A 10,677-nucleotide genomic window follows, 5' to 3' on the forward strand; every position below is an offset into this window, starting at 1 on the left:
AGATGAAAGTTCAATTTGCTACCTCATTGTGATAGTACGGTAATTAGTGCAAGAAATAAGAAGAAAAAAAGAGAAGGAGGAGCAGTGTACGTACACAGTAATTAAGTAGGACGTTGAGTCACCTAGCTTCTTGGACATACACGACTTCATATATCCGGAATTCGACAGAGAAATCATGGTCCCTCTCACCCCAGTACAAAAAGAGAGTCATATGATGCCATTGTGATGACTCATGATCTGAAAACACTTGACTAAGAACATCCAGCAGTTGCATAACAACCCCGGCTTTCTTATTTAGCTTTTCAAAGGCATGCTTGTGGCATTCATAAAAAAATTATGGACCATCGTCTCGAAGGAAACTATGAAAAAAAATTATGAACCATTTTCCCGAAGGTAACCCTGGTGGACTGCGAAACAGCAGGGATGCGCACGACGTTGACCCGGGCGAAACGGGCGTCGACGCGGGTGCTGAAACATCGGTTTGAAGCGAAACTCGGTGTACCGCTTACTCGAGTGAACGTTTGTTCGAAACGCAAGGACCCGGGAGGCGGGTTGGGTTTTCTGTAAGTTTTATTGCAGAAAGACTGTTCGTTCGATGTGCGCTCGAACGTTGCGAGCGGTAGAGAGGGTGAAGCGAGCAAGTGACACGGGTCGGCGAGCGGCGACAGGGTAGGGAGAGAGTGATGTCGACGCACGCGCATTGCGTGGAAAGGCGTGACCTACTTGGCACCACCCCCACACCTGCTGCTAGTGGAGCGCGGTGAGGACAGAGAGACAGCGTTACATAGGCTAGTAGAAGAGCTGCCTCGCATATAAAACCAAAGCGTCACTACAATTTCCTGGTCTATCTCGGGCATGTCGTGCGAGACACTTGCTGTGGTTGACTTGGTCAATGTCTCCTGCATCTTGTGTAATAGCCGTGATTTTTGCTGTGGCTCTGGCTATCACTTGGGGGATGCGGGTCATGGTTCAGTACTGAAGTGATCAGGTGTACTTTAGTCGTCAGATGTCGACTCAGATATGCCTGGTGTAGGAGACTTAAATGCGAAGCATTTCTTAGCGAACTTCGGCGACTTTGAGCGTACCTATCTATATATCTAGCCGCCTACGACTTTTAGCTCTTGTCACCGTTTCGATAATGGTATCGATACAAAACTTCGTATGGCATAACATGACTGTATGAAGAATATATTTGACTAGTCATGGCATGAAAATCTCGATATTTATGTCATGAATGTCATGACTTACATTTCATGGTCCTGCAGCCCTTGCGGTCATTTCGTTCACATGGCATCTTGCAAAACTGGTATGGTAAGACATGATTGCATGGCGAACACAAGTGACAGGCCCTAACATGAAAATCATGACATTCGTGTCGTGTAAAAACATGACTGCATGTCAAGCTCATGATGCGCTCGCGGCCGTTTCGCTGGCGTCACATATACCAAATTTGGTATTACACTACGCGAATGGATGACGAAGGTATGAGACTGGTGCAAACACGGAAATCATGAAATGCGTGCCATGTAACAACATGACTACATGCCACGCTTATCATGCGCTTGCCGATATTTCGCTAGCTTCACATATGCCAAATTCGCTATTACGTGACATCAATGGTTGACGAAGGTATGTGCCTGGTGCAAACACGATGATCATGAGATGCGTTTCATGTGAGAACACGACTACATGCCACAGTCAAGGCACCAATACATTTCGACGTGACGCGGTGCTTGTGCTCGCCAGCGTTCATTATGTCGCCTCACGCCGGCATTGTCACCGGTCCTGCCGTGTACTCGCTGGCACGCGCCGCGCTGCGTTGCTTTGACGCATGCGCGTCTCAGCGCATCCGGCGTTCCTCCGTCACGAAAAGAGGGAGACGCAGTGTTGTCTGGGTAACGCATCGGCGCGAAATGCAGCATGTCGCATTTCACACCATTTGCCGTCGGGCCACGCCGACGGACGCTGGTCGCGCCTGACTATGGAGGGCTCGCGTTTTGCTAACGTAGCGTCGCTGTGCTCAGCGTGCGCGTGCGCGAACGTTCATAGTAGTATATAATTGGGCTTTTCATGATGCGCTCGCGGCCGTTTTGCTAGCTCCACATATACCAAATTTGGTATTACGTGACGTCAATGACTGACGAAATATATGACTGGTGCAAACGTGATAATCCTGACACGCGTGTCATGTAAGAACATGACAACATACCACGCTAAAGGTGTGCTCACGGTTGTTTCGCTAGCTCCGCATATACTAAATTTGGTATCACGTGACGTGAATAGATGACTAAGGTAGACGACGCATCCAAACATAATAATCATGACACGGAAGTCGTTTACGACATCATTTACATCCACCTCGTATATTGTGCTGACTTTAAAGTGACATATCAACCTTTATTCATGCTTCGCATATCATAGATTCCTACTGTACGTGGGATCTGCCTTTTTTTTTGTTTGCAGCGAAGCTGTTTGAGCTAGGAGTAACTTATGATTCGTCATACAAAGCTCTACAGGGAGGTAAGCGTGATAGGAACTGGGCGAGACACATCACCGACTACTGCAGATGCAAGCGTTGCATGAAAACTTTTTTTTAATTAATTAAATGTATATAAGGAGAGACGCCAACCTCTCTTTATATACATATAAATAAAAAAACTGTTAGGCAAAGTGGGGGACGTAAAACATGTGAAAAAGAGAAAAAGAAATAGTTAGAAAAAGAGAGAAAATACAGATAAAGGGACAAGCTCTGTTTGTTCCTTCATTGTTTTTATTTGTTGTTTACTCCTTTCATCTTATATTTGCAAAATTTAATTTTTCTTCAGAATTTTCCTTTCAAAAACTACCCGGTTTTTGCCCAATCCACAAGCGTGCGTGTGTGCCATAGTTTAAAGGAACGACTCCACTTTAGCAGGACGACTGTCCGATTTCATTATGAGCGATAAGGATCAATACCAGTACTTTGTCGAAAATAAAATGAACCTAAAATGTCGCCGAAGTTTCACCAATACTCCGCGCGCATTGCTACTAACCACGCGTGGAGATAAAAGAATTGTTCAACCAGGCAACGAACAAAGAAACTTGATGAGTTGAACGGTAGCGACACACGCCGGTTCGCTTTGTAACTACAATAAGAAACGATTCAGACGCGCGAGATTCGTGCGCTCTCCAGGAATCATACCAAAGCCTTACAGCGAATCTTACACACTTTGGTGATAATATGTGTATGGAGTGCATCACTTCATCGCTTACTTGCTAGTCCACCCTTTTCAAATGAAGTATACGTTCATGCAGCTCCCTGTTCGTTCATGTATCACGAAAGCTCTCATGGTGACGAAATGATCTCAAGGATAGCTGATTGATTGATTGTTTGATTGATTGATTGATTGATTGATTGATATGTGGAGTTTAATGTCCCAAAATCACCATATGATTATGAGAGACGCCGTAATGGAGGGCTCCGGAAACTTCGGCCACCTGGGGTTCTGTAACGTGCACCCAAATCTGAGCACACGGGCCTACAACATTTCCGACTCCATCGGAAATGCAGCCGCCGCCGCCGGGATTCGATCCCGCGACCTGCGGGTCAGCAGCCGAGTACCTTAGCCACCAGACCGCCGCGGCGGGGCGTTCTCAAGGATAGCTCTGTTTCGTGTAGAGGTGCATCGCGCGATGCGCTGTGAATAGGCAAACGGCGCATCGTAAAAGAAAGGCTAACACTTAGATTCTTCACGCAGGTTATGGCGACATCTTAAAGCAACGTGGCCTAATATTCAGAATCTTGCTCTCAACTACACTGCAATGCAGTCGAATTAGACAAAACAGAAGATGGTTTCAGCCTTCGAGTTGCCCAAGCTGCAACGGATCAAGCAACACTTTCATATATTAAGGCGAAAGCATTACCTGCCTCGTCAAACTCCAAAATTGACCCGGCGTTATCGCTAACACTACAGAGGCGAAGTTTCGTCCTAACGTGAGGACGTGTCCATGTGGGGGCATCGTAACCCCACAAATTGCGAAAATTGTGACGTCGTCATGACGTCTCTATGACGTGACATCATGAATGTGCGAAGATGGGCTGATCTCGGAGGCAGTATTAAAGTATATAAGGTTGAAAAAGCTTGCAACTTCTTTGATCTCGAAGGTCATGCAAACCCACATTAGGGTGTGGGAAGTTTCGCAGGGTGGGGAGGCAAGGTTCATACGTTAACTGAAAAGTAAAAGTGCATGGCTTTGGTTTTCAAGTTAGTTTTTTTTTATGCATAGGCGACCGTGTTGTTGTTTCATCGACTCAAATGATACATAAAATAAATTTTGGGAACTTAAAATTATTGAATTTAAACGAATAGAAAAGGGCATAAACAAATAATGCCCAAAGATTACGCAAAAATAAAGACATTTGGTTGACGTAAGGAGTAAACATTGAACCTGTAGCCGGAATGTATTTGACCTTTTAAGAAACTCGTGCGATTTGCTGGCAACTTGCGTCCGACGCAAGAATGCCCCAAGCACAGAAAATTTATTATTTTTTATCTAATCTGATCCGGCAGAATGCTCCATCTAAAGTAAGTTTTCCCAACGAAGCCCTTCTATCACAATAATGACAAAATGCTTTATTGATCAATTAGAGAAATTACCATTAGAGAAAGATGCCCAACCAAACTTTGAAAGCGAATATGTCCGAAGTTACTTCATTCTTTTTTTTTGCCTTCAGGCACACATTGCCTAAAAACTAACCTTAATACCACTTTGACCGACAACCTTTTTCTTCACTTTGCACGATGGCATTCTTTCGCATTGGGAGTCGACCAGAAGGAGAAAAAAAATGGGAAGGAACCCTTACATCAGCTGTTGTAATAAGAGATTCTCTATTTGTCTGTGTGGGACTTTCTGTTGGTTCTGACTCTCAAGTAGTAAAGGAGTTCCGTGCACTAGTACCTGCGCATTTGAGAAAAGTTCGATTAGTTTGGGTGCTTGGACTTATGGGGTGTTGTAGTCGAATGGCCGATTCCTTAGTTAAGTCGTCGAAAAGTTCATGCACCCAAGTGACTGCTGCGTGATTCCGAAGGCGTGCTCTCATGGAAGTCTTTGGTGACACAACACTGAAAAACTCAACCGAATATCACCATTCAATGTATAACCGGCGAAGAACCTTTTGCCAAACTTGTAAACTATAGAAGAAGCTATATCACAAGGCTGAGCTCCCGGGTATCGAATACAAATTTCTCCAAACACAGGTCTGCTCAGGCACCTTCGCCACTGCGCGTGTTTTGTGGTGAACTAGAAAGCACAGATCACTTCTTTTTGACCTGCAGGTGGTTCACTACCGTACGAAAAACCCTTTGAAGGGTACCTTTACGTGGTACTGGCATGGATTTATTAGTGCCCGTCATTTTGTCTTTTGGGGCCTTTATTTCTGGGTTCTCCAGTGCGAAAGTATGCGTGGATTACAGGGACTACATTAAAAAACTTAATCGGTTGAATCAGTATTATTATCCTAACGTGTTGACGACATGATACGTGTATAAAAAATGAGGGTATTGCTCTACTTTCAGGAAAAAGTATTTTTAAATAAATATATTATTACATCAAGCACCATATTATTCATAGTAATCTAGAATCTTTGTATTATACAACTTCTATTATTCTGAAACTGCATACTATTTTTAAAAAACATTCAATTTCTAGCCAATTCCCCACAGTGGGTATGCGCCACGAGCAATAGGTGAACAAGAACAAGAACAAGGACCCTGGCTCTTGATTGCCCAAGCAGGAGGTTCCTCGAATATTCATCGCGGCCCGCTACTGCGGACCGCGGAAGATGAGCAAGCAAGAACAGGACGCCTTTTCAGACGGTGAACTAAGCCCGTAAGTACGACAGACGAAATCTGCTCAAGTACCACGTAATTTAACATACAGGACGCCGCATACGAAGCACCTACCAGTGCATTAACCTTGCGTTCTAAGTCGCGAGTACCGAGTTCTTAGTAGGGTAGCATTCGGCGGACGGCTTCTTCAGTGCAATTTACAAGCAGTCGTTCCCAATGCAATAGCGCGTCTTACGTATCTAAACTGGGGCATACTGTACGTCGCAAAGCAATACGGAGAACTGCAAACTCGAAGGAGTATGTGTACGTCATCACTTCTGAGAGACTCTATAAGCAGTTTTGGTGTGCTTAAAAGAGGACTTACACCAACTGCGTCCCTAAATAGCTAGCGCCTCATATCAAAAGTTGTAACGTAGTTGATTTCAGTTGCAACGATTACACGGCGAAGCGGTTGCTACAAGGGAGCAATGCCGTGTGCTGCCATCCTGTTTGTAAATATAAGAATTTCATTGTAGTGGAACCGTCACTCCAACAAACAACCAAATAGCAAAATAATGGGAATAACTTCTTTCGAAAGCACTGCATAACCTGCGCAATGCCTGCATCACGCTTTGCGTGCTGTCAAACTTACGCTGCGAAAGCACCTCAGTGCAGTTTCTAAAGAGTGCCCAGAGATGTCAACTTCTTGGTTTGCCCTAAATATACGTTAGTATACGCGTCTCTCGTAATCATATGGTGGTTTTGGGACGTTAAACCCCACACATCAATATACGTTAACACCAAAATTAAATTCTACACAGTGAATTAGGGCTTACTGCCGCAGTGAAGCAGTCGTTAAGCTATTCATAACAGTTGTAGGTATGGTTGGAGCACGCAGCCTAATCGTGATTTAGCCACTTCAGTAGCGTAATTTTGTAGACGCTTAAAGCACCACGAGGGCTTAACCCGTATATGCCTAAACTTTATGATACTAACAAAGTGATTTTCTTTTCTCAAAATAACAGATTAAAAGGTCTCAGAAAAAAAATAATAAAGCTTTGATTCACAAGAAGACGTTTCCTAGCAACGATTTTGGCCCCGTCCTTCATATAGGACACTAGGTACATGAGGTGTCGCGTTGTGTCGATTTGGAACGGGTGCCGAATTACTTACTTAGTTGAACGATATAAGTTAAATCATTTCGCATCTATTGTGATTGTAAATTGCATTGTAAATTGAATGTTTTTTTTTTGTTTTTGTAAGAAGGCTAGCGATACTTGACGTGTGTTGACGATGCCCTGTTCTTCTCACGCGTAAGTCTATAGCGAACGCCGGGCTACCAGTCACCTCGTGGGCGCAGTCCCAAAATTGTTGTTTTAACGTGCACGAAGCAGAACACCATGCCACGGAAGAAAATGCAACTAATATAGGTTTGAACTGTTTACGACGTTGCCCATAATTTTGTAAATTGCTTATCGATTGCTGGGTTTGCAGTAACATTTGTATGACTGTAATATGCGGGGAAGTTTATTGTTTGCGGTCTGTCAAAGGTGCCCTGCATATAGGACGCCAAACACATGGGTTGTTGTGCTGTGTCGATTTGGAACGCGTGCCTCGTCGGGCTCATGAGGCATGTCGTAATGCAATGGCATGCATAAGGGTGTTGCAATATTGCGTTCATGTTTTCATTTTATTTGCACTCAGGAGATTCTGCAGTTCATTTCACTCGAGAAAACACCCACAGACCCTCAACGACACATCGGATCATATGGACGCTAGCGATGACGTGCCTTCACTTGTCGGCATTCTTCCGCCCGACACTTATGCTGGTGCAGTGACAGGTAAATAGAGCGGTGCTGAAGAATACACGCAAAAACAAATGAAAAAAGAAACATCCAGGCTTTTACGATGGCATGCAGAGTCGACACCGAATTATAAATTATTGTATGCCGTTGGAAGGACAACGGCGTGGTTACCGTGATCTTGAATAGTCATGGGCTTGAACCGCAGCACATGGTGGAAAAATACTCTAGGTAAAAGCGATCCAAGGTCACGGCGGAGTAGCCTTTTGTGATTCCCAAATACAATGCCAACATGGGCGGGGTAGACCGAATGAATCAAAGTATTGCAAAGCACCATACTGTCATGAGAGGTATGAAGTGGTAGTCATCATTTCCAACGGATCTTCTTGACACATGTGTGAACAATGCATTTCATTTGAACAGAAAGGGAACAGACAAAACGGATCTGGGAAAATTTCGAAGGGCAGTAGAAATGTCGTACGGAAAGATATATGGCTACAAATAATTGTGTGGCAGAAGCCACCAGTCCCCGCTAGAAGCGCAAAGATCATTCGACTACACTTACCACTTGGTGATCCCAACCCCCCCCCCCCCCCCAAATAAAAAGCAAACGAGCTGCGTTCATAGCCATGGAAAGACCACCACACGTTGTGGGAATGTGACATCAAAGTGCATGCAAAATGTTTCAACTTATACCGTTCAACGGTATAAGTTGAAACGATTACGGCCAAGAAACCTGGGGGCCTACAAGGACGGTTCAGCTTAAATCGAGGACGACGCAGCCAGCAATAGAAAGAAAAATGGTAAGGTGTAACCTTAAGAGACAAGAAGAGATCAGGGTGGATTAGGGAACCAACGGGGGTTCAGGATATTATAGTTGAAATCAAGAAGAGGAAATGGTCATGGGCCGGGCATGTAGCGTGTACACAGGTTAACCGCTGGTCATTAAGGGTAACTAACTGGATTTCCAGAAAAGGCAAGCGGGTTACGGGGAGACAGAAGATTAGGTGGGCAGATGAGATTAAGAAGTTTGCGGGTATAACTTGGCAGCAGCAAGCACAGGACCAGGTTAACTGGCGGAACATGGGAGAGTCATTTGTCCTGCAGTGGACGTAGTCAGGCTTATGATGATGATACTGTTCAACTAAGTAAATAGTGCGCGACGCGTTCGAAATTGACACAACGTGACACCTCATGGGCCTAGTGTCCTATATGGAAGACGGTACCAAAACCGTTGTCATAAAAAGTATTCTCGTGAATAAACATTTTATTCTTTTTGTGAGATCTTTAAATCTACGATTTGGAGAGAATAAAATCGTTTTAATAATATCCCAAAGTTCAGGCATATATGGTTTAATCCGAAAATCGCCAAATATTCGCCATGTCACCATTCATAACTTTAGGTCACTGCATACGGGCCTTTCCAGTAGGCCAATTAGGCGAACAGTAGCCAGTAGTAGCAACACTGAGAGTCCTTTGAAATGATGATGTTAATAATAGCAGTGTCCCTCACTCTGAAAGTATCTGTGTTGTTGCAGGCTCTCGGGTGATATTCTTAGCAGCGACCAGAGGTCTCACAAGCACAGGCAACCCAACCCCGTGCATCCTCTGGACCTGGTGGTCAGCCAGGGCATTGCACTGATCATACTTGGCGTCATTGCCTCCATGTGTGCCTGGTTGTTTGCAGAGCGTGAGGTGATTGGCTCGCCTCCTCGAAAGTGCCCCGCGTGTAAGGTGAGTGTTTTACGCTGTGTTCACCATGGACCTGACAATGCCTACTGCGCGACAGAGGCACCTCCCGTACTTCGCCAATCGAGCCTGTCTTGCGCTCGCTGTCACCACGTTTCCCCCGCAGACTTGACGAGGCCGTGCCGACCAAATCTTGCACCCGGGCCATGAACCGGCTCTGTGTGTTTAGAAAAAAGTTACTAACGATTTAGAGTACCTGGTACTCTGCTATGGGAGAGCTGAAAGCCGTCCCGTAGACTTCCTGAACCAGATGTACCGGAAGCAGCTCTAAAGTGTCTCGAAGATGGCAGTGTGTACATAAAACCACTACAATTGCGAAGCTTTTGTAGGGCTTCATTCCTGTCGGCCACGAAATCGGCACAACGTTTTTTGAAATCTATAGCCTAAGCACTTCTTTGAAATGCAAATCTTTCTCAATCACGAAAAGGCACCTTTTTGTCACTCACAAGGAGCATTGTTTCTTATTTTTCAGCATTAACCACAAGAAGATCATTCACGATACGTATCGCATGGGTTTAAGGAGGTGATCGCATGTTTGTTGTGTAGCTCTCCAATGCTAAGCGAGTTTTCGCCGTTTTGAATGCATGTGAAATAAGCCCGCCGAGCTTCACATAGCAAGCGTCCCTTTCCGAACTAGCGTCATCCCAGAAAGGGCACTGAACCCAAGTGGTACGATTGCGAAAGCATGGTTGCTGTGTCACGGCGCTGAGCAGTTTCGTCTTTTTGTTTCCTCAATCTCTCTCTATCTGTGTGTGTCGCGGATACCCCGAGCACATATCAGATTCGCTTGCTGGATTCTGTGCTGAATGGTTCTGTCGCGCGTGATCTCCGATGCAAGCGTAGCTCTCACCGATTGACCCACGACCTGTGTAGCTCTCGCTAAATGGTGCCCCGTCTTCGTAATCCTTCGACCATGTCTCCCATCTTTCCCATATCTTCTCTCCTCTTTCATCACTCGTGTAGGGCGAGTGCTCAGTCTTCGATAGATATCTTTTTCTGTTTTTTTATATCCTTCACCCATCCCCTACAAGGAGCTGAGCCATGTCACCTACAGAGCAGACAGAAATGGGCTTCTTTTTTATTTATTTCACGAACCACTTACTTACATATTCGACTGCCGCCGAAGATGAACAACATTAGAGCACATATACGATCTAGATACTTGTACGCTCACTTCAGCAGATCACCACTTTCATCAGCACTGAACCTTTCGCACTAAAGGGAAACTAAAGTGAAAACACAAATCGGTTCAGGCCACGGAAAAAATATTTAGGAGGTGAAAGTCTCATTGTAACGGTTGTCCGGAGGCATCCAGATAA

This window comes from Rhipicephalus microplus, chromosome 10 (assembly GCF_043290135.1).
Source record: "Rhipicephalus microplus isolate Deutch F79 chromosome 10, USDA_Rmic, whole genome shotgun sequence".
In the NCBI taxonomy this organism is placed as follows: Eukaryota; Metazoa; Arthropoda; class Arachnida; order Ixodida; family Ixodidae; genus Rhipicephalus; species Rhipicephalus microplus.